This window comes from Equus quagga, chromosome 3 (genome assembly GCF_021613505.1).
Source record: "Equus quagga isolate Etosha38 chromosome 3, UCLA_HA_Equagga_1.0, whole genome shotgun sequence".
Lineage (NCBI taxonomy): Eukaryota > Metazoa > Chordata > Mammalia > Perissodactyla > Equidae > Equus > Equus quagga.
In genome coordinates, this window is record NC_060269.1 from 132,912,809 (window position 1) to 132,938,739 (window position 25,931).

Below are 25,931 nucleotides of genomic sequence, written 5' to 3' on the forward strand. Positions count from 1 at the left end.
CCTTGTTACTGGTACCCTGCTCTCGTTCAGGCATATGTGTTCCTTCCCCTGACTGTTGCCTGAGCCCTCTAACTGGCCTCCCTGCCTCAACTGTTGGACTTCACACCGCACTCCCATCCCAGCCATGTGTTATCTAAACAACTGGGATGGGTGGAAGTGCAAATCTCCCATAGCATTTCCATCACACAACATTCCAACATCTATAACACTTGACTGCATTGCAAGAAGATGGTTGTATTCCCAAATCATTACAAGCTCCTTTGACTGAGGATGAATGTCTCATTTATCTCTGTATTGCAACACTTAGTAACTTAAATTATAGTGGTATTCAGCAAACTCTTGTTGAACTGAACTGAAATAAATAGGCATTAATTTGGCAAAGAGAGGAGAATTAATCATTTCTTCGGCTTATGATTGCTACTTTTTATTTTTTCCTTCCTTCTATCCTTCTCTCCCTCCTTCCTTCCTTCCATTCATTCTTAGAATATTTTTAAGTGTCCATTATTGCCAGGCTCTTGGTGTCTGGGGTCCAGCAAAACAAGAGTCTCTTCCCTGCTGGAGCTAAGTTGTATAATGAAGAATGAAAAATAAGAATTAAAAACGTGGTAAATAGATTACCTAATATATTATCAAATTTTAAGTCCTGGGGGAAAATAAATAAAAGTAGAGCAAGGTAAAGATGATCCAGAATACTGGAAGGGACAGCTGGAACAGCACTGAAGTATTAAACAGGGCAGTCAGAGTAGATCTCATTGAGAGGGTGAGATTTGGGCAAACATGCGAAGAAGATGAAGGAGTGACACAAACATATAGTCTCAGGAAAAATCATTCCAGGCAGGGAAAAGAGCTGTAGCAAATCCCTCTCATATGTGATCTCTCCCTTTATCTAATTCTCATCAGCTACAGAAACAAGTTCAATCTCTTCTGAAGGCCTTTAAAAACACTAAATACTATTGCATACGAATATCTGATTTGTCGCATAGTGCATGGCTATAGAATTTGTATTGTAGTTTTCATTCGTTTGTATTAGTGTCTGTTCCTAAGCAGCGGCTCTGAGCACTTGAAGGAAGATTGTGCCAGGAGGTGGCTGTGTGGGAGGAGAGAGAAAAGCTGTGAGCTACTCAGCGAAGCTGTTGTAGAGGCACGCCAGGGCTGCACACAGAAAGGCCAGGGAGCAGAGCACAAGAGGAAGCCAGAGTGTCTGGAAGTGAGGCACCAGACATGGATGCGAGAAAAGATGGCTTTAGTAGAAGAGGTAGCTTTTAGGCATATTGACTGGGTAATATGAAGACAGAAGCTCAAGTATAAGGAAAAGTAGAAGAGAGAAAACAGAGGCAAGATTTTTCCCTGTCATATCAAGTCAAGAAATAATTAGATTCACCAAATATTACTTCTCTGTGAACAAAGGCTTAATTAAGGATTCATAAAAGTGGTAAAACAGATGCAAATTGTGAGAACGATGAATAAGAACTCTTCAGAGTCAGAGGTACGCATTTAGATGCTTGTGACATTTTAGAGACTTTTTTTTCAGGAAAAGTCAAATCAAGAATGTGTTCTTTTTCTTCTTTCCTATATGCTCGTTTTGCTCTTACAGTGGATAGTAGAGTTTTATTTTAACACTTTAAGAACTCACAGAGCCTTTTCAGAAGAATTTGCAAAGATAAAATGTCTAAGATATGAACATGATAAAGAGTACTGCTTCTTTGTCTTGCAATTTTACAAAACAAACAAACATACATGCACAGCAATTCTCAACATTCAGAGGACGGACTATAAGATTACCCTTGTTTTCCTCTTTACTGTTTACTTTTTTTCTTCTTTTGTATTTCTTTATTCAATTGGGCTACCCAGGAAATCCTTTGGTAACAGAGTTTTATTCTTAGATTAAGCAGACAATTTTGGATTATCTAGTTAAAAGTGAGAACAATGGTGAGGTCAATAGTTTACCAGATGGGTGAACCAAACAAACAAAGAAAGTATGTGTGGGGACATCTTCAAGTCAAGGAAAGAGAAGCCTTGTCCGTAGTGACTAGCTCACAGACAGAGGCTACAGCAAGGAGTAAACCAGGAAGACAATGCACCCAGGGAGACACATATACAAAGAAAAGTAGCTAACAGAAGAGAATGGCAAAGAGAGCTCAGAGCAGTAGATAAAGAATTAGAAGAGAACACGCTCTCAGAAAACTTGGGAAAGGACGATTTTATGACAATGTGGTCAGTGTTTGTAAATATTACAGAATGGCAAAATAGGATGTGAACTGAGAAGAGGTCCTGTGAATTCAGCTATTGGAAAGTCAGGTTGTGGTTGTTAGCGCTGTTGAGTGGACAGCAGAACCCTGCCCTGTCTTTTTGGGCCATACACTCACCTCCTGGCGCAACATCAGACAATGTTCCGCTGCTACTCATAGGGTTTTCGTGGCCAATTTTTTCAGAAGTGGGAGGCCAGGTCCTTCTTCCTAGCCTGTCTTAGTCTGGAAGCTCTGCTGAAACCTGTCCACCATGGGTGACCTTGCTGGTATTTGAAATACTGGTGGTATAGCTTTCAGCGTCACAGCAACACGCAGTCACCACAGCATCACAACCGACAGACAGGTGGTGTGGCTCCCTGACCTGGATATGAACACTGGCCCTGGTGGTGAGAGGCCAAATCTTAACTACTAGACCACCAGCACTGCCAGAAAGTCATGACTGAGCACAGAACAATGGAAAATGAGTAAACAATTGGAGATGAGGCCATGAGTGCAGTGAACAAATAAATGAAAGAAAAGACAAAAGGAAGGAATTATATAGCTGGACAGTGGTGTCGCTCAGCAAATTATCCATTAAGAATAAGAGGACTTTCATTTTTTTGGCAGAGTTAAGGGAGGTGAAGGACAAGCGCTTAAAGGACTAAAGAGAAAGATGAAACAAGCATGAAATAGTTATATAATAATAACAAGCATCATTTGACTACCAAGTACTACGTTAAATGGTTTACCTATTTTATCTCTTTTAATCCTCCTTGAGTAATTAGCAATACCTTCAGCTTTTCAAACAGGGAACTGAAACATTTATTATGTGACCAAGATCATGCAGCTAACCTACTGTGAAAGGAAATTTAAATCCAACTTTGTTAGAACAAAGTACATGGTCTTTTCTTTCTTTCCTTTTAGTGCGAGGGGAGAGTGCAAACGCAGTCCCCACTGCCACAAATTCTGCAGTTGAGTTTCCCACATGTGGGGAAATCACAGGGGTCAGCACATCCAGAGCGCTCTGATAAGCCTTGCTCTTGGAAAACCACCTTCATGATCATGTAAAAAAACCATGGTCTTTACTGCAATGCTCACAGGGTAGGTAGATGGCGTTAGGATCATGGGGACAGTGGAAGGCTTAGTGTTGGAGTTGAATAATGATGAAGGGATGAAGAGGTAAAAGTATTGATAATTGTGTGTGTGTGATATAAATAGTAAGGAATTTATTAAGCCTGAAATGGTGCCGAGGTTTGGAGGATTTTAAACTGATGGAACAGACATTGTGGCAAATCAAGAATGCAGTTGATTAAAGCTGAACAAAATATTTGCTGAGCAATGTTGAGAGACTAGCTGGTGAAAAATATCAGATATGCAGTAATAGGAAGGCCAGAAAAGAAAGTGTGCAAGGTTGACTCTTTATAGTCACTACATATGGGGCATCAGGCTCTGGACAATTTCCATTGTATTGTGTGGAATAGGACAAGAAACAGATTTCATTGAAGAATCTGAAAAGCTAAAGATTAGCAGGAGAGGTCATGAGTCTGTTGCTCTTTCATTATCCCCACAATGAAGTGAGCGGGAACAGTTGCACTTGGACCCTCGGAATGTACTTATGTTGCCAAATACTGTGGAACTGTAGAGACTTAAAAGAAATTTTGCTGCAGTTTAATTTATTGGGCAAAATGAATTGACATGTTAGAGAATGTCTCCTTTACCCCAGACCTATTTGCTCTTCAGATTTCAAACATGTTAGATCTGGAGCCATCTACTTCTATTCAACAGATAATAAAACTTCTCTCCCCAGGAACAATGGAGAAATTCTAGGAGTTGTAAACTTGAAGATCTGTCTTATTTTCCCTCTGGAGATATTGATATGCATTCCAGAGGGTAAAAATGTGGAATCTTTACCCTTCTCTTCCCCAGGAGAATTTATTTATATTAGAGAAATTAAGTTTTTCTCCTTATTTCAAGAGGTGAAGGAGGCAAGGTGTATATAATGTGCCAAATTCATATTTTCAGGGTTCCTCTCTTACAATACAGACCCTGGTACAGGTAAGCTCTCATTGTCTCTCTCATCACATTGCCCTAGAAGAGAGGAGAATTGAGCCAAAGAGGGATAAATGTGGTTATTGCTATAGCAATAATAATCTTTCCTTGCCCCAGAAAACTTGGGTCTACTTTCAAAATAATAGGAATAAATATAGACATTAGAAACTCATCACATAACACCCATAGGATATTCTTTTTTCTATTTTTAGGTCTAGCTTGTGAATAAAATAATGATTGTAATGACAAGCAACCTAGGTTTGGGTGCAGCAATTTAAGGGGGTAGTCTGAGAAAACCAGGCACCCAACACATGCAGACCAGGGACCATGGGAAGTTTTGTTGTCTTCACCTGTGAAGGAGACAAAGACACTGACTCCATGGAAAATCTTGCTTGAGTGCAGCTCTTTTGCATGGAGAGGAAGTTCTGTAGCTCACTCTTCCAGGAAACCTCAAGTGAGCAATAGGGTTATTTTCAGAGAGACCTGTTCCTCACATCACGGGAAAAAAAAAGTGTGTTTCGTTGGTACAGCACTGGCAATTTGGAGGCTGCCCATGGTACAGTCCAAAAATGATGTAAGAATAGAGGATGTTAGTGAGAATATCATTGAAATGACCAACAAATTGTCTAGGTTAAATAGGAAGAAAAATGAAGTCAGATGAAATTCTAGAATATTAAAACACTGGAAAGCCAAGAGTCATTTTGGTAATGTTAAGCTGAACATCAACTTTAGTGGCAGAAACATGGGAATTCCCTAAGAGTAGTTATTTAGAATCAGTCAGAGGAGTATCAGACTTTATGACATAAAAGATATATCACCTCTGGACAGTGAGATAGTTTAAAATGTTATCCTAAGAATAGATTAGTAGAAAAGAGCAGAAAGTAGTTGAAAAGAAAAGTTCAGGAAAGCCACACCTTCAAATGGTCCCTTTGTGGAGATCTTAATGTTGTCAAGCTTGAAAGCAAAAGGTTGACACTAGTCTATGATCCAGGTGGCCCAGGTATGAGCGAAAGTGTTGAGGATGGGATAGAGTTAGTACAATTAGGAGCTATAATTTTGAAAAGGTTTTTCAAGACGCAGTCTAGGAGCAGAAAGAAAGTACCCAGAAAAAGACTAACCCGATCTGAAGACCCTGTGCTATAAGGAGACAAGAGATGAGGATGTGAAAAATGAGAAGCCCATATCTGAGACTCTTCCATTAAACCTCTTTTCCAAACATTTGATAAGTAACTGTTACCTTTTAAATTATCTGGTCTCTACTTTCAACTTCAACCTAAAACTAGTTAAAAGAATTGAGTCTGAATTCATCAAAGCGTGTTTTGAAAACAGCTCTGCCACTCACTAGCGTAGGAAAATTATCTGTCTTCTCTATGTATAACTTCCCTAATCCACAAAATATGGATGTCAATGGCTTACTTATTGCGTTGCTTTGCATATTAAATGAAATGATATGTATAAACTGTATAAACCATTTAGCGCAGGGGAAGGCACAGAGTCTGTGTTCCATGCATGGCTTTTGCCATTATTTTCTTAGTATGTCTTCCCCAGCAATGCCTTCATTGCCAAATCCATTGGCCTTTTTTCCTATCAAGTATTCTTTGTGCTTTTACACCTCTCATCATATCCTCTAGCTTCTAAAGTTCTCAGACTATGTTTCCTAGCAGGAGATACTAAGATGAAGATGAATCTTTACTAGGAATCAACACTGTGGAAGGGAGGGGAGGGAAGAATTGGGCAAGAGAAGATATTGAATTGTGATACAGGCCCGATAAACCCTTGGCCAATCTCATTGGGGAAGCTGGAGTGCGTATTGACTGTCAGCGTTGGCTGATGTTGGACCAATATGCCAGATGTTTATGTCTAACTCACTGGATATAGGCTGCCAAAGTAATGGCATAACCCCAAGTGAGGTGTCTCTCTTCAGTTGAGGCAAACTCTCAGGCAAATTGAAGGAGGCAGCAGTTGGAGGCTGTCTGCTTATCACATTCCCTGCAGCTGAGACAAGTCTTGCCTTGAAGGAAAATCTGGGTGGCTCCTTCCCTGGTCTACCACACTAATCTATACCTTACTTTAGGCACTTATTTAAAAATGATCTTTATACCAATGTTTTACAAGTTGTATTCTCGTATTCCCAATCGAAATATAAGCTACATGCTGCAGGATCAAGTTTAATATTTCTCTTGCAGTCATTGTATCCCCATACAAAGTGCTGAGCAAATAAGAGGTATGAAGAAAATATCTACTTTTTGAATCATAGATAAAATAATTCAAATTATAGCATCTCCTTTATTCAGATTGCATTGTGCATGCTGTTATAGTCTGTTCCAAAGGGTAAATCAAGTATGTGTTTTAGGATAAGTGTCAATTATGCAATGTTTATCATGGAATTTATATAAGTACATCTTAGTCCTAACTAAGATTCATTTAACATACATATATTGACTTCGAATTAAATGACAGGTGCTGTTTTAAGTCTTGGGATTACAGCAGCAAACAAACTAGGCCACTTATCTGCTCTCCTGGAGATGATATTTTAGTAGAATTTCAGTGGCTTTCTGAAGCGGTGCACTACAGTTTCAACGATAAAACAAAAAAATATGTTACCACAATTGACCTGACAAAATGGTAGAATAGGCAGCTATGGGTTGTTCTTACTCTGTTTTGTGGAGGAAAATTTCTCAAACAACTGAAAAGATTCCCAGCCTCCGTAAGTGTTTTAGAAACAACAACTTCAGAGGAATGTTCTAGGTTTCTGACCCATTTGGTAGAGGCAAGCTGTTGTTATCTCTTATTCCCACTAGATATTGTAGCGCTGGACTTTTGGTGTTCCGATAACAGTTTTGGTGTTTGCCCACAAAACCCACCAACCTTTCTCTAGTTGCTGACTACAGGCATTTGGCAGTTTCTGCATCCTGTTTCTTTTCACAAAAACACATTAATCTCACCGGCACCTCTATCTTACATGTTATCTTCCCTTATGCATGAGTGACGACAAGTACTCGTATCAAGTGCTCCTTATCTATATCAGTATATGGCTAATGCAAGGGGATGAGGTAAGGGTTCCAACTCAGAAAAAAGGATTATGTAATTTAGTGGGTAGGGGTCTCGCTACTGGGCAATGTGAATTTTCCAGTTGCCCACTATGAGACAATAGTCAGTTTAGACAATTACAGCCATCATTTGACTTACACTGTTACCTTAGTTCATAAATAAGATTTAGAATTATGCAACCACCAATAAGAGTATTGCCTACCCGGCAGTGGTCAGCCAAGTGGCACCCACAGTTGGCAGAGAAAAGTTGGAGCTTAAAGTTGCACTGTGAGGGGCCAGCCCTGTGGCCGAGTGGTTAAATTTGCACACTTCAGCTTTGGCGGCCCAGGGTTTTGCCGGTTCAGGTCCTGGGCGCAGACTTAGCACCACTCATCAAGCCATGCTGAGGCAGTGTCCCAGATGGCACAACTAGAAGGACCTGCAACTAGCGTCACAACTATGTACTTGGGGTGCTTTCGGGAGTAAAAGGAAAAAAAATAAAAAAGATTGGCAACAGATGTTAGCACAGGTGCTAATCTTTATTGAAAAAAAAATTGCTCTTGCACTATGAGCAGAAGAAGACGTTAAAAGCATTCTTTTAAAATGCCCTCCACCCTAGGAATGTCTTCTGGAAGTGTAAGCCAACCCTCCCGGGAGAAGTTGGAGTACTCTGAGCATTTGCACATCTGTGATTTTGGCCCAGAGGAGCAAATTTCCTACACGCAGACAAAAATCTGTGTTAGTGACCGAGCTTTTCGTGCTGTGACTTCAATCATGTTTAAGACATGTGAGTTAGTGCAGTGAAATAAGTGTGAAGGCAGAGAATCACACCCAAGCATCGTCCACAAAGAGGAAATGAATCGCTATGAAGGAGGCAATGAAAGAGACTGAGCAGGTGCCGCCTGAGCACGTAGATTGAGCTAACTCTTTACGTGAGTTATTTTGTGTGCATATGCCTGTAAAGGCACAAAGGATATGAACCGCTGTGCAAATATATCATCATTATCATTATTATTATCATATATTTCAACTTCAATCTGAAATATATATTCTTTCTCTTTCAGAAGTCCTCTCCTACCACAAGCATTGTCAATCCGGGAACAACAAAAAAAGATTGATTACGTTCCCTAAAATCTCCTTGTGGCCCACTAGTGAGATCAAAAGAATTAAAAAGGTAAAACGTTAGTAAAAAGTCTACAATACTCTGCAGAATCTTGCCGTAAACTTTATTTTTATATCTTTTCCATACTCAGCTCTCAGCAACATTTTCCTATAATGGGGAGGATGCGCTGGGTATTTTTATAGTTTATAAAATATATCTTTCCTTCCTTTTTTCCTTTTATCCTTCTTTCCTTCTTTTCTTACTTACTTTCCTTCCTTCCTCCCTCCCTACTTTCCTTCAATAAATATTTAAGTAGTATACGCAAAACACTTCAGAAGTATATTAGTTTGGTTTTTAAGGGTTTACTTAGTGAAGTGTTGCTTATGCCATAGATTTATGCTCAATGGTTTTCTTCATTGTGCAAAACTTAATTTATTTGCCTCAATATCAAAAGCCAAAATATTGATTTACAGCTGTCAGCATGATTATATTTTCTCGCTAAAAATACTTAAAAAATTAAAATATGTAAATTATGTAATAATTATTTGTATAATCTAATAAGTTTAATGGTGAGAAACAAACTCATTTTACTTCCCATGATCAAATTCAGCAGTTTACACAAACGTTTTATCCTTAGGGTTAGGGGTAATTGGTGCCTTGTGTAGGAGACAGGGAAACCTAAAAATGGTATAAATATGTTATATTTGTTTCCTAGCGCTGCCATAACAAATTACCACAAACTTGGTGGCTTAACATAACAAAAATTTATTCTCTCAAAAGTCAGGAGCCAGAAACCTGAAATTGCGTTTCAGGAGGGCCGCACACCCTCCACAGACTAAGATAAGAAACCTTCCTTACGTCTTGCAGCTCCTGGCATCTGTAGGCATTCCTTGGTTTGTGGCAGCATAATTCCAATCTCGGCCTCTGTCATCACATGGCCTTGTGTCCTTTTCTGTCTCTTATAAGGTGATTCTCATTGGATTTAGGGCCCACACTAAGCAAGTACGACCTCATCTCAATTCTTACCTTTATTACATTGGCAAGGACCTTATTTCTAAATAAGATCATATTTTGAGGTCGCAGGTAGGCATGAACTCTGGGGAGACACTACTAAACCCACCACATGTGTTAGTATAAAAGATGAGCATTTTAGAATTGTTTCAAGACTTGATGGATGCTGTGATATGCCACTAAGATCTCCCTTCATGAAAGAAGAACCTGCTGTGTGTGCTGCTGGCCGATGATCTTTAAATATCAACAATCCTCTTTGGGAATTACCTCAGCTGAAATGGCCCACCTTACCCAAGATTTCCAGAGCAACTTGCATCCAATGACTGATTAGCATGGAGGAAGGAGATAAAGAAACAACCCTCTTTCCCTTCGTCTTGTGTTCATCACTCAATGCAAGGCCAGCCTGAGTTTCTGCTGAGATTGCATTGCATCTTGATATCTCTATTTCCTAATGAATTCTTTCCTTTCCCTCCCCTCCCCTTCCCTTCCCTTCCCTCGCCAGGTGTCTCCCACCCCCCACCTCCTGTCCCCCTGCCAAGGGCATCCACTTATAAACCTCCTGTACACCAAACTTTGTCCCAGATTCTACTTGTGAGGAACTCCACCTGCTCTACCAAATATGGATACACAACTTATATGAACGTTTCACAAAATGATAGTAATCTTCATTGTCTATGATACTCTCTACTATATTTTTATTCTATTTTATTCTAGTCTAGTCTATCCTATTTATCCTATCCTATCCTCTCCTAAACTATTCCATTCTATCACACCTGTCTGTCAAGAGAAAATAGAGGAGGCAGAGATTGGAGAATCTGTGTCAAGATCAACTCAATGAACACAGTAAACCATAGTTTAAAAAAACGTTGCTCTTGCTTTCTTGCTCTAAAATAAAGTACATCCTTCTCATTGCAGTTATAAGGACTCCTAAGAGACAATATTTTTCTTTATAGATACATGAATAATAGTCCACTAGACTCTGTGAATAGTAACTTGTGTTATTAAGTTTTGACAAAATATAATTATAATTTCTAGAAATGTGTGTAAAAATGTAATAAATTACTCATCAGATTTAAATTAATAAAAAATCATAAAATATGAAATATAACAAAAGATTCTTGTTTATAATATTTGGTGTGTCTTATCCTAAGTTAAAGTAGTCAAGAAAGTTTGACTCAATTAACCAATTACCAAACAGATAAGCAAACACACATTTCTTACTCTAAATCAGAATTTGGCCCGGCACCTTTAAGCTTGCAAGGTAGCAGCCCTCCAAAAATTCTCTAATGGCGGCAGATCTTTGATACCAATTTTCACTATAGGTTTCTGCCTTCTACCTGGCACACTTTTAGAATGAGTCACATACTCCAAAATTCTGTAAAACCTACTATCAAACCATATTAAATCCCTCATCCCTTTTCATCTCTTATATTAGCCATACAAATCTTTTTTCCTACTCTGATATATTTTTAAAAATACAGTGAAAATAAACAAATTACAAAATTCTTGCTTTGATGTGGTTGTTTGTTGGTTTTTAAAATTATTTGACATAGATAATCTAGGCATAATATAGTGGGGAAAAAACTCTAATCTTCGGACTGGCCTGGTGGCGCAGTGGTTAAGCTCACACCTTCTGCTTTGGTGGCCTGGGGTTCGCTGCTTTGGATCAGGGGTTGGGACATGGCACAGTTTGGCAAGCCATCTTGTGGTAGGTGTCCCACATATAAAAGTAGAGGAAGATGGGCTTGGATGTCAGCTCAGGGCCAGTCTTTCTCAGCAAAAAGAGGAGGATTGGTGGCAGATGTTAGCTCAGGGCTAATCTTCCTCAAAAAAACAAAAAACAAAGAAAACCTTCTAATCTTGGGCTCAAATTTGATGGGTTTAAACTCTATTTTCAATGTCAAAAATACTTAAATTTTGGGTACTTTATGTCTTCACTTTAAGAATGATAATAATAAGACTGGTAAGAGTATTTCAAAGTGGACTAAATGCAAAAATATCTTTTTTTAAAAAAACTTGTGAAAGTAACCTAGGGTGCTAGACACATTATATGGGCTTGACAGTAGTTGAAAAAACAAATTAAAAAATAAAGATTCAACAGTTGATTTTAAAAAACATATTTAAGTTGACATTTTAGTGTTTCTTACTGAAATATGTGGATTTTAGAAAACTATCTTCTTTCCATATTGAGAACCTACTATATGCAGAACACACTCCTAGGACTTAAAAGGATATAAAGATGAGTTGGACATATTCTGGGGCCATAAAAACTTTAGAGGAAATGGAATAAAAGAGATAATTATCAACACCACTTTATCACTATTTATAATGGGATCATTTCCAAAAGAGAGATGTATTTCAGATTTCAGAAATAACATGAAATGAGGTGTTAAAAATTTTTCTGAAAATAAAATTGACCACTACACACCTATTATGATGGCAAAAAATCCAAACACTGACAACACTGAATGCTGGTGAGCACATGGAGCAACTGGAACTCTCATTCATGTCTGGTGGGAATGAAAATTGCTGCAGTCACTTTGGAAGACAGTTGGCAATTTCTCATAAAACTAAAGATACTCTTCCCATACAATTTAGCGATCGTGTTCTTTGATATTTACTCAAATAAACTGAAAACTTATGTCTACACAAAAACTTGCAAACAGATGTTTAAAGCAGCTTTGTTCATAAGTGCAAAACTTGGAATCGACCAAGATGTCTTTCAGAAGGTGAGTGGATAAACTGTGGTGCATCCAAACAATGGAATATTATTTGTCTCTTAAAAGAAATCAGCTAAGTTACGAAAAGACATGGGGGAAACTTGAATGCATAAACTAAGAGAAAGAAGCCAGTCTGACAAGGCTACATACTGTATGACTCCCATTATATGACATTCTGGAAAAGACAAAACTACAGAGACAGTTTAAGGATTAGTGGTTTGCCAGGGGTTGGAGGGGAAAAGGGATGAATAGGCAGAAAATTGGATTTTTAGGACAGTGACATATTCTGTATGATACCACAACACTTCATAAATATCGTTATACATTTGTCACAATCTATAGAATATACACCACCAAGAATGAATCCTAATTGAAAATATGAACTTTGAATGGTAATGATTTATGAAGATAGGTACATTGATTGTAACAAATGTACCACTCTGTTGAAGGATGTTGATAGTGGGAGAGACTGTGTGTGTGGGAGGGCAAAGTGTATATGGAAACTCTCTGTATTTTCCCCTCAATTTTTGGGAACCTAAAACTACTCTTAAAAAAAAAGCCAATTAAAATTTTAAAAAATTGTCACAAGTAAATTTATATAACAAATCCCAGACAGTTTAAAGAAACCAAAAATATCTCCTTAAACAAGGAGAGGTATCAGAGAGTTAAATAACAAAAAATGATCTTAGAAAATATTTTCTTATTTTGGATGAAATCAATTTTACTTATTATAAATTACCATAAAGAACTAATCATGAATATCATCAAAGATGGTTGTATAAATTAACCTATCACAATATTTATTTAAAAGAAAACAATTTAAATTTTCCTAAATATCCAACAGCAGAGGATTCTTTAAGTAAAAGATGATTTGCAACATGTAACAGGATATTTTACAATTATTAAAATGAGGATGTAGAACAGAATTAATGAAGGAACAAACAAAAAACCAAAAGAGTGAATTAATTTTGGATGACCTCAAATGACGTTTATATAGTTGTTCACCAGCATTTAGAAAAGCAATTAACTCTCCAGCTGCCAAGAGATGAAGAGAAAGCCAGGACCTGTAACTTCTGGAAACTTAGTTGAGTTGCCAAGAAACCAAGTTGGAAATAATAAGATATTTCTGGTCATTTTTTTTTCCTCTCCAAAATGAAGCAATATTCAAGATTAATCATTAGTAAACTATCTTCCTGTCACAAACAATCCATAAGTGGCAAAGAGAAAGGAGTTATAGAAAGAGTTGGAGAGCTGAAATAGCGGATGTGTGTGCATGCATTTTGTTAGAGGCAATATATAGAGAGAATATATATATAGAGAGAGAGAGAGAGAGGGATTCAAAGATTGAATATTTTATATATGATATATATCCACATATAATATATATAACACCAAAATAGACATTCAAAAATTCAAAATCCATTGTGAAAGAAAGCAAAATGGGAACATTAATGTCAGATTGATTTGCCTAAAACATTTAGGAGAGAAAAGAAAGCTTACAGTTGAAAGAACTGAAGCTCTAAATTAGATTGGATAAAAACAAAAGTAACAAAATCTATACAATGCGTTTCCTTTGTGGGTTAGGAATGCTTTTTAAAAATTTCTACCTTTTTAAAATTAAATCTTGATTGAACAGGCTCTATTTCACATCACAGGGTTTGATGAATGACTAGAAGTGCAAAGGTCTGAGACAGCCAGCCACATGCCATGTATTCCAAATGAGCTGCAAAACTCAATGAGATCAAAACCAGTTCCAGCTCTGATTTTATGTCTTTGCTTGTTTATATGACATATAACATGAGCTTCATGGTGTTATGCAGGATATTAATATTTGACATATTTCCCTTTAGCTAGATTCACCCTATATTTTCCTCAGTCTGCCTCTCTCCCTAACAGATAGGATATGGAATCAAATATTGTGTTGCAGATTTGTGAGTTTATATACCAACTGATACTAAAATCATAATGGCCTACCGTGGAAGGAAAAGAGAAAAAAAAAAAAAAACCCAGGAACCATAAGACTACAAAAAACAATGTCTATTACTTTGTCTTAGTACTAATCAAATTCTTTAGTTGAGCTCAAAACAGTAAGCACACTCCTCTACTTCTGGTAACAACTTAACTTCAAAACCAACCTTCTGGAGCCTAGGAGTAAATTATTTTTCTCTGAGTTAAGGATAAAGTTGCCCCTACCCCTCAATAAACTAGCACTACACTAGCAAATATGGCCATTAAAATAAAATCATGAAAATCGTTAAAATAAACTAATGGATACACACAAAAACAGCAACATGTAAAGTAACACAGATTATCAAACAAATGTTAGCCCAAGGCGTACTCCAAGCCCTAGATTTTTGGCTACCCTGAAGTCAAAGTATTGAGACTTTCATCTTCTTAAAACTCCTCTGTGATATTTGTTGCACCTGCACAATGTTTAAGCTGTGACAATGACTCTCTCGTTACCCAAAGCAGAGCCCAGAAAGGTCACAGTGCTCTGATAAACTCCTCTGAGGAAACAGCACGTACGTCCAGGAGTTCAATTCTCGTGAAATCAATAAACTTCCAAATGTCTCTGGGAAGCCATGCTTCTTGTGAGGCGGTTGTCTTTGCAGATCTATGGGTGCCTTACCGTGGGTGCTTCAGCACTTAGCGGGTCAATTAACAGCTACAAGAACTGATTCCCCATAGGAAATGGGTCCTTATCTTTTCGGCCCAGTGAGCTAAAGTCTAGTGAACAGAGAAGGGAGAAAGTCAGTGGAGGAATTTGGTAGTACAGCACACAGAAGAGCAGAGTGATATGGTATATAAATGAGATTTGCTTGGCTGCCTGTCTCTTTTCCTTCCTATTCTGTGCTCATATCTCAATGTTTTATAGTCCCATTTATTCCTCTTCCTTTTCTCCCACCTAACGGGAAAATATTACAAGCGTAGCTAAAATCGTACATGATAGCAAAAGCAACAAGATCTTCTGCAAAACAAAGCTCCCCTCAGACACATTAAAAGCTAGGCAGAAATTGGTTAATATTTTTCCAGAAGCTGTTTTGCTCAATGCCGCTTTGTTCAACATTGTGGACTCTCCCCTGGGAGGTCATAACACTTACTGTAAGTACATTTGCGCTCCATGAAATCAGAATCAACTGAGCTAGCTATAAATCAATTAATACTCTGCGTAAGCTGTGTCTTATTTCAAATGTTAAATCAGCAAAATTCACATGTTTAAATAGCACATTCAAAATATACTAATAACACTATTTTCAGAACAAACTGTTTCTGATTTAGGAGAGTACTGCACTGAAAATTAACAAAAATCACATTTTTTTACCAAAGAATTGAATCTATTTAGATTTCCATAAGTTGAAATAATTTACCAGTTGAAAGTATCTTTTTCTTTCCTTTTTGTCTTGGTCAACAGTTTTTACTTTATAGTATTTGAATGGCATTTGCTGAAGTTTGACCCCCATGATTTCACATAATTTGTGAAAAAGTAATTATTATTTTCAATATCCAGTGTGTTCCATGAATACTCTTACCCACACACACTTCTCCTAGCTATCATCTGTTCTTCCATCAGGAGGAATACTAAAGAGCAGATTCAGGTACTATGATGCTTTCTCTAACCCAAACAAGCTTTGATTTTATATTCAGACAAGTAGATCAGAATTGAATGGATCAGAATTGAAAACCCAGAAATAAAACCACACATCTATGGACAGTTAATCTGCAACAAAGGAGCCAAGAACATACATTGGAGAAAGGAAAGTCTCTTCAAGAAGAGGTGTAGGGAAAACTGGACAGCCACATGCAAAAGAATGAAAGTAGACCATTATCTTGCACGATGCACAAAAATTAACTCTAAATGGATTAAAGATTTGAATGTAAGACCTGAAACCATAAAAGTCCTAGAAGAAAATACAAGCAGTACACTCTTTGACATTGGTCTTAGCAACATCTTCTTGAATACCATGTCTACTCAGGCAAGGGAATCAAAAGAAAAAGTTAACAAGTGGGACTACATCATACCTTAAAGCTTCTGCAAAGCAAAGGAAACTGTGAATGAAATGGAAAGACAACCCACCAACTGGGAGCAAATATTTGCAAATCATTTATCAGACAAGGGATTGATCTCCAAAATATATAAAGAGCTCATACAACTCAACAACAACAAAAAACAAACAATCCTATCAAAAAATGGGCAGAGGATATGAACAGACATTTCTCCACAGAAGATATACCAAAGGCCAACAGACTCATGAAACAATGCTGAACATGACTAACTATTAGGGAAATTCAAATCAAAACTACAATGAGATATCACCTTACACTGGTCAAAATGGCGATAACTACCAAGACAAAAAACAACAAATGTTGGAGAGGATGTGGATAAAAGGGAACCCTTATATACTGCTGATGGGAATGCAAACTGGTGCAGCCACTGTGGCAACCAGTATAGAGATTTCTCAAAAAATTAAAAACAGAAATACCATACAATCCAGCTAACCCACTACTGGGTATTTATCCAAAGAACTTGAAATCAATGATCCAAAGAGATTTATGCCCCCTTTTGTTCATTGTAGCATTATTCACAATAGCCAAGAAGTGGAAGCAACCCAAATGCCCTTCTACAGATGAGTGGATAAAGAAGATGTGGTATGTATATACAATGGAATACTACTCAGCCATAAAACCAGACAAAATTGTCCCATTTGCAATGACATGGATGGACCTTAAGGGTATGATGTTAAGCAAAATAAGCCAGACAGAGAAAGACAAATGCTGCACAATTTCACTCATATGTGAAAGATAACTAATACATGGATAAACAGAACAGATTAGTGGTTACCAGAGGGGAAGGGGACTGCAGGGGTGGGCAAAAGGGATAAAGGGGCATATATGTATGGTGATGGATAAAAATGAGACTACAGGGAGTGAGCATGATGAAGTACATTCAGAAATTGAAAAACAATGATGTATTTACACAATGTTATAAACCATTATAATCCCAAGAAAATTACTTGAAAAAAATTGGTTTTATATTTATAATACAAAGAAAAAAAGTTGAAGTAATTTAAAAATTTAAAGGAAGACTCATCTCTGCACTTTTCTTCTAAATATTTGGGTTATTTTATCAACTACTGACTGAGTTAATACATAACAGTCCAAGGCAGAGACTCTGGAGCCAGACTGCCTCAGTTATAATTCTGTTTCCTCTATTTATTTCCTGTGTGACCTTGGCAAAGTTTCTTAATTTCTTTCTGTCCAGTTAATTCATTTGTAGAAAGTGGATAATAATACTAGTAAACTAAATTCATAGGCGTATTATCAGAATTAAGTGAATAGACACATATGCACGTAGAAGTTAGAATTCTCCTTGGTAATATAAATAGTAGACAGATGGATAGATAGACAGACAGAGAGAAAGATAGATAGAGGTAAGAACAATGAACATGAGTCATAATTCCTAAATTCATTGGCCTAGCATCTGCCCTATCGAACCTTAAGATTATCTTCAAAAACAAACATATTGTTTACAGGTCAAACCTGTTGCCCTAATTCTTAGGAGAAAGTTACATACATACACAGATGTGATAAACATTAAACTTTCTAATCACATAACAGCACTAGGAGTACGCACCTTATGAAGGATCTAAAACCAATATGCACAGTTTCCGGTGCACAGAAGGTGTGCAGGAAATCCTCTCTGACTTGAAGAGAAGCAGGAGCAAAAGAGATCTCTGTCAGTTGAGACCGATGTTTTCAGGTTGGTTGGTTATCTGCTGTGCCAGATAGTCACCAAGGTTAGACCAGGACCCAAGAATACAAAAATAAATTTTAGGGACCGGCCTGGTGGCTCAGCGGTTAAGTGAGGGTGTTCCACTTTGGCGGCCTGGGGTTCACGGGTTCGGATCCCAGGTGCCGACATGGCACCACTTGGCATGTCACACTGTGGTAGGCGTCCCACATATAAAGTAGAGGAAGATGGGCATGGATGTTAGCTCAGGACTAATCTTCCTCAAAATATAAAATAAATTTTAAAATATGAGTGTGTGTGTTTTAAAGTTGCAAAGCATACGTTAGTAGTAATAGAAGTTTTATTTATAGGACAAGAAGGATATGAACATATCTGAAATAGTTTGCCAGAGGAGATTTTATAGTTGTACTTTGGACAGGTAGGGCATTTTGAGCTTGCAAAATGGATATTGAAATGAGAATGAACAGCAGTTGAAATGATATGAGAATACTGGTTGAACCTGAGGGAGTTGAAGATAATTCTACAGGCACAGCATTTGGATACCTAACACCAACCGGGAGAAGAGTGTTTTGACGGGATAGGTAAAGACCAAACAGTCTATAAATGGCCTTCCACAACATACTTAGGAATTTATACATTATTTTCTCGTATTTGGGAGCGCCTGCAAATGTTAAATAGAGGAGTTATATAATGATATTTTTCTTACAGAAAGATCACGTTAGTAGCAGTGTTGTAAGAGTATTCCAGGGAAGAAAGCGTGAAAATTTTGAGAGAGTTATTTTAGTGATAAACCTTGAGTATAAATGGATGTATTAGAATCGAAAGAATAAACGGACATGAGACAAGTTTAACATCTTCAAAAATCTGACATATTTAAAGTGAATTGGAAAAGAAGAATGACTATCATGGTGGATGCCCCCAGACAGTGATGTGCTGGTAAACTGGCTCCCTGATAAACAAGAAAAAAAATAAAAAGTCTTGAATTGGGAGCTGTCTTAGTGGCACAGCAGTTAAGTTTGCACATTCGGCTTCAGTGGCCTGGGGTTGCCCAGTTTGGATCCCAGGCACAGACCTATGCACCACTTATCAAGCCATGCTGTGGCAGGTGTCCCACATACAAAGAGGAAGAAGAAGGGCTGGTATATTAGCTCAGGGCCAATCTTCCTCAGCAAAAAGAGGAGGATTGGCAGCAGATGTTAGCTCACGGTTAATCTTCCAAAAAAAAAAAAAAGTGCTGAATTGTAGGATTTGCTGATTTCTGTGGTATAAATATTCCCATGAAGGTGAATGCCACCTTCTTGATGTCACAGAGTTCAGAGTTGGGAGAGATGTGCACAATTGGCTCTTACAAGCTAGTAGGAAGCTGGTTCCAGCACATCCTTTCCCAGGGTCACCAGCGTGCAAAAGCAAGTTAATTAGGATATCATTAAAAGTAGAAGGAATAGAGAAGAAAACAACTTTTCAAAGAGAGAGAGGTTGTGAATTTAGTTTGAAATATATTGAGTATAATTTGCTTATCAGAGATCCAGATATAGATGTCCATGCTAGTGGTTACTGAATGAGCAGAGCGATCTGATTACTGTTATAGTAACCTTGGTGAAAATTGATAAAGATCTCACCCTAAGATAGTATTTGTAGGGAATGTAGTGGAAAGGGCATATTCAAATGATATTCAAAAGAAATAAATGACATATCAGAATTTACTTATAGAAGAGAAAGAAGCCAAGGATGTTTTCAGATTTCTTTCCTGGATGGCTTTTTTCTGATGGTAGCATTAACCAAGGTACACAAATCACAGTTAAACAGGGGCATGTAGGTTTGGGCATTAAAAAAATAATCACTTAAGTTTCAGATATATTGCATTTTAAATACCTATAACGTTGCAGATAGCCTGTAGAGAGTTATAGTCAGCTGAGCTTAAAAGAGTGGATGGAATATCAAAAAAGAGAGACCAAGCGAAAAGTATTTCTAATAGTGAGAAGAGAGCAGGAAACACAGGATACAAGATAGTTTGTAGATATTTTGATCAGGTGAGAAAGTGGTAAAAGCTAAGGCCAAAAATGTTGTTCTTATACAGATTGGGGGTGGACTGAAATACTCAATGAAAGGAGGATTAGAGAAAGACGGCGGAGATATTGGAGGAAACGAGTCTGATCAAAGAATTTTATGAAGAATTTGTAATTTGTGAGATGATTTAGAATTGGAGGATCAAAACAGAAGGACCCAAGGGGACGCTTGCAGTAGTTTGAGCCTGAGTAGATGGGAATTGGAAATAGGATGAAACTCATATTTGTAAAGAAGGGAATATTCAAGAATACCATTTTCCTTTTTTAGAGCAAAACTACTGAAATAGAAGAAACATTTTCTCGTTGTTCATCCGGATGTTCAGAAACTGAAATAGTAGCCAGCAAAGGCATTAATATTTTAAAATTAACTGTAAAGCTTACAATTATCAAAAGAGAAAAATAAAGACAGAAAACGCGATGCCTATCAGAGAAAATGCAAATACTCTGAGCACTCAGATGGTTTTGGATGCAGCGAAGGTAGGAAAATATGCCTAATAGAGCTGAGAGCCAAATAGAGATTGGTAAGCAGAGAATACTAACCCTGTGGTGTTGCAACTAGGACCTTAGTTTTGAAATGTCGTGTCTCTTTCCTCATGTTGGAGGCATGCTTAGCATTTTATTTTGCTGCATAAAATGTAAAAATAAAAGTATGTCAACTCTAACATGTTTGTGTCCCTTTCTAGAATGTATGTCCTTCAGAAAGGCTAGCTTACAATTGATTTCAGACATATAATACATTAGAATAAACATCATTTTTAAAAGTTTGTTATTTACACCATACAACATATCAAATATCATTACTAAGTGCCTGATTTCCAAGTATTTTGCCATTATCACTTGACTGTGATGAGCACAATGAGTTTTATCGTTACTTTCATCTATATTTTTTGTACACTGGAAGCGGTTTATTTTCCACCCCCTACCCTATTTGCTTCCTGCTTTTGACATGGTATAAAAAAGTTAAGTGCTAAATACTTTTTTCTCTGCTTCTCTTAGCCTTTAATTATCTCTTCTTTCTGGGAAATTATTTAGAAATCCTTACAAAAACAATTTTTTTCGCAATATTGAATATACTGTTAATAAAATATTTGTTACCACATTGATTACTTTGATTATTGTTTATTTTTATAGGATAAGCAATTACGTGTTTTCTCTTAGCTACCGTAACACTTATTATAATTTATTAGTCACACAGACCAGATCTGAGGCCCAATATTATCATTGTGACTTCATATTAAAACTCAGTGTTTGAAGCAGAATAACACTGGCTAAATGCATGTTGAAGTAGATTGCATGCATTTCACATCCTCCCTTTTTTTCTTTTCTTTACATCTCCCAGAAAATCTTTATGCCTTATAAAGATCGGGTTCTCACAAACGTTTTTGGAATTTCCTAATTCAATTTGAATTTAAACATGTCTTTGCTCATAACTTTTTCCAACTGCCATTCTAGTTGGCTCATGCCTCTTTCCTGCTTCTATTTTAGGGGCCCACTCCTCCACAGTTCTCATTAGCACCTTTACTTGAAGATAGATTCAGAAAAAGAAAGGATACATGATTTAGCTCAATCACTTCCCTTTTGCTAGAAGCTATCATTTGAAATAAGCAAGCAAAAAAAAAAAAGAGAGAAATTGTGCTCATAGGTATAGATTTCAATTATCCATGCTAACCCTGTTAACATTTACTTGGACAGTTGAAAACTGATGGCATCAGTAATTATATTATTAGATCTCACTAAATAATCTAAAGCAATCTAACATTCTTCCAGTCACTACCAAGAAATAATAATAATACTATGCAAATGTTAAACGTCCCAAGTTTAAAGGAAGGATAATTAAACTAGGACTACAAATAAATTACGGTAGATATTAAAATGGAAAAATTTTTTAAATTCACGCTACGAAATAAAAATTTTTTTTAAATGTACCAGTATGGAAATTTACCTTTTGCTTAGACCCATTAAAAATTTCCATTTCATATCTATCCTATTTCTAACTGAAATTTGTAATTTAAATAATATTTGCTTTAGATTTATAGAATTTAAGGGAGTTTCTTTGGGTTGATGTTAAATATTTACATATATATTTTAGGCAAGGAGTAGGTGTGATGTTCTGAATGACTAATCAATTAGTAATAAGTTACTAATAGAGATATTCTCTTAGGTACTCGAAATACCAGCTGACTTGCATTTATACTGTGTCTACTTCTCAAGGAATAAAATCATACCCTGTCACAGAGGATGAAGAACTTGAGAAGTTGTCAGCGATTCTCAGCAGAGCTGATGGCAGTGGTTAATGTGTGATTGTGTTATAAAATTAGAGTCATCTAGAATGCAATCTTAGAACCATTATTGATTCAAAAAGTATTATTTCTTAATAGTTATAAAACTCAGCAGGTGTGTATTGCCTTAAAATTTATAAAGAGCTTTCATGAACTCTATTTTATTTCGTCTTCTCTTCTACTCTGTAAGTGACAAGAAAGTCTGTTTGTTGAAACTAGTTTTATTAAGTAGTTTTAATTAGTATTCCCAATGGATTGAAAAAATACAGAAATTCAAGAATTTGTAGTCATTAAGCCACATTTATCAGGATTTAATACAGATATTCTAGCTTTCAATCTTCATATTTTATCTCTGGATGAAGTTGGATGCAAAAAGACAATCTCTAATTTTTTTATATTAGACTTTCAAATAAAATCTATAGAGAAAAGAGATGTAGGGATCTGAATCTAAAATAATAGCAAACAAGGGAATGTCTGCTTTCAGTTAAGACTTAAAACATTTTTACAGACCATAGTTCTCACTCTTCCAACAAGAAACAACCGCAAAAACTAAAAAATAATATATATTTAAATTTAGTAAAAAGCCGAGGATGCAAGGAAACCTAACTAAACTAAATTTCAGAGAAAGACAAGCTGTTTATAGGAGAAAGAGACTTTCAACTGTTCTTATCCTTGGCAGAGTGACAGAGTGGTGAGAAAATAATAAACTTGCCAAAGACTGAAATAAGGCAAAGCCAAACTAAGTGTTAACAAACCATTATTGTCTGGGTGTGGACTGGTATGGAAAAATAGAGTTCCAAAAAATCCAAGCCAAAGGACAGGTTTCAGCCACTCTATAATTTTTCCCAAAGATCTTCATCAAGTGCATGAGTGAAACATGCCAAAAATGAGGGGAAGGTTAGGAAAGCTGAGATAAAGCCATGAAAAGCACTTTGGGCTCTCAAGAACCAAAGGCTGGGAGGGCAGCAGGCAGAAAAGTTGAAAGAAATCAATCTGAGATATTGTTGGCTTTCACCTGCAGAAGGCTGAGGCTTAGACATGAGAAGTAAGAAACATTTCTCCAGCAATGCAGAAAGTAAGGTACATGTCTTCTGAACACTGGGAAAAGAGCAGAAGCATAGACAGAATTTCCTGAGGTGTAGAAAGCTAAAGGTGAATCTAAAGAGCAAAGAGGACTCTGCAGCTAGGTAGCTAGACTGTAGAGCAGAGAGAGCGATTTTATAAAAATTAGAGAACACTCAAATAAACAAGTGAATGTCATCCATATTTAAAGGAAGAAATAGTTAATAGAAACAAACCCAGAGGTGAAGATGTTGTAATTATCAGACAGGAACTTGAAAAGAAACACACAAGCTTTATAGAAAATATGGATGACAAGTGTGAAATGATGGGAAATCGTAGCAGAAACATGGAATCAAAAAAAAAATCAATAGGAAATGCTAGGAAAATATATTGATATAAATACATATATATAAGTGTAAAGATAGATACAGATATATACATATGCATAGATATAAATATATTAACATATATAAAAAGAATGTATAGACAGACAGCTAAAACATAGACACACAGATAGACAGACCGACCAATAGTCACAAATGAAGAATTCATTTAAAAAAACTCATAAACAAACTGAACATAAGGGAGAAAATGAGTGAACTTGAGAGGTAAATAAAAAGTATTTAAGCTGAAACATGACCACGAGAAAAAAACAGTGTAAAAAAGAACAGAACGTGAGATCTGTAGGACAGTATCAAATTGTCTACAATATGTGTAATTGGAGCTATATTTTTCGGAATAAAGTCTTTTAACGTTTCTTGTTATGCAAGTCTATTGGAATTGAAATTTTTCAGCCTTTGTGTATCTGAAAATGTATCTATCTTTCGTTTTGAATGATATTTTATTTTATTTGGATGTAGAATTTTAGGTTGACAGATGGGGTTTTTGTTGCTCTTGTTTTTCTTTTAGTACTTAAAGATGTCATTCCATTGTCATTCAGCCCCCATTCTTTCAGGTGAGAAATCAGCCATCACATACATTATTGTTCCCAAGACTGCAAATAATATGCATGTTTTCGTCTCTGGTTTCTTTTAATATTTTCTTCAGTTTTCATAAGCTTGACTCTAATGTGTCTAAGTAAGGTTTTCCTTGTAGTTTTTTCTTCTTTGGGATTTTATAAGCTTCCTGGATCTATGGATTATGGATTTTGCAGAAACTTTGAAATTTCTCAGCCATTATTTTTTCTAATATCTATCTTGCCCTATCTTGCCTCTACTGTCCTTCTCAGAGTATAATTAAATGAAGGTATACTTGAGAGATTAAAGATGTATTATAATCACTAGAGCAACCACTGGAAGAAATAATAATAAGGCCTAGATAAAAAAATATTAGTTGGTGAGGTGATGTGACATGGAGTAAAGGAAGAGTACTTTATTAAAATTGAAGATGTCAAAGCATATATGTGTGCTGATTGGTATAATCCAACAAAAGGGAATTTAATGATGGAGGAAGTAGAGGGGATAATTGAAGACATATTCCATTGAATGTTGAGAGACAGTGGAATCCAAGATACAAGTAGAGTTATTAGATTTAGATTAAAGTAGGCAGAAATCCTTCATTTGTTTTTTACGGAGACAAGTAAGGAACAATTTGAGAAATTAATGCAAGCTAAGCGATGTGGCACTGGTGTGATAAAGCAGTTCTAATGTAATCCCTTCTATTTTCCTAGAGTAAATAAGGGTAAATATTAATAGTTTAATATAAGGAGAGACATGGTTCTTTTACAGGATGGTTGAGTAGAGTTTCAGGCAATGATGGAGCCCTCGTAGTGATTTATCCTGAAGAAGTCTGTATTTTTTCCAGCCATATTCTCTTGCCGAGTGCAATGGGGGTTTTGGTTATGTCAGGTTAGTACAATGGAGAGTGACAAAGGAGAAAGGGAGTTGAAAATATGTATAAGAGGATATTTACAGAGATGGATTGTGAAATATAAGTCCCTTGGTGGGTATGCAACATTTTCGCTGAAACCATAAACAGTGAAAAGTTGATGGAGCCGTGGATTGAATTCCTATAAGGAGGTCAAGGAGGTGGGACAATGAATGAGATTAGGATAGATACAAAGCCATATGGGAACAGAATTATGCACAAAGAGGGGGGACTTGTCATGGCCTTGACTAAGATAAATTAGGATTAAGGTACAATGAGGTTGGTTTTGAATGTTTCCTCAAAGTAAGTGGTGATCAGTTTCTCCCCCTTCTTCTCCTATTTCTCCTGCTCCTTTTCTTTATCTTCCTTCTTTCCAAATTTTGTCTCTTAGGTAACTCCTGGTAAAAGAATGGTGCATAATATTTAGGTTTCCAGAAGCATAGTCTTACCAGATATATACTAAGTGAATGCAAAAATTTGCCTTGACATTTTCCATTTCAAGGACTTTTCTCCAGAGAGCAGGCAACATGGAGTTGTTCTGCTTCTATCCAGCCACATCTGAAGGATGCTGAACTTGTTCAATCGTGTGCCATAAGGAGCCACACCTCCATGCTCACCCAGTATACTTGGAAATGTGAAAGGGTGTTTTAGTTGTCAAAATAACTGGAACATATAACCTGTATGTAGTTTCTAGGGCCCATGGATATTAAGTATCTTACAAAACACAATTTTCCTGTGTAAAAGGTCGATAACCACACCCCTGAGAAAC

At 36.7% G+C, this 25,931-nt stretch overlaps 1 non-coding gene across 1 annotated transcript; it reads right to left on the reverse strand.

The window, feature by feature from the left end:
* Positions 1–3,156: 3,156 nt before the first annotated feature.
* On the reverse strand, positions 3,157–3,312 carry LOC124237718 (U1 spliceosomal RNA). The gene has a single exon (XR_006888101.1). It is a non-coding gene; the product is annotated as a U1 spliceosomal RNA (small nuclear RNA).
* Positions 3,313–25,931: the final 22,619 nt, after the last annotated feature.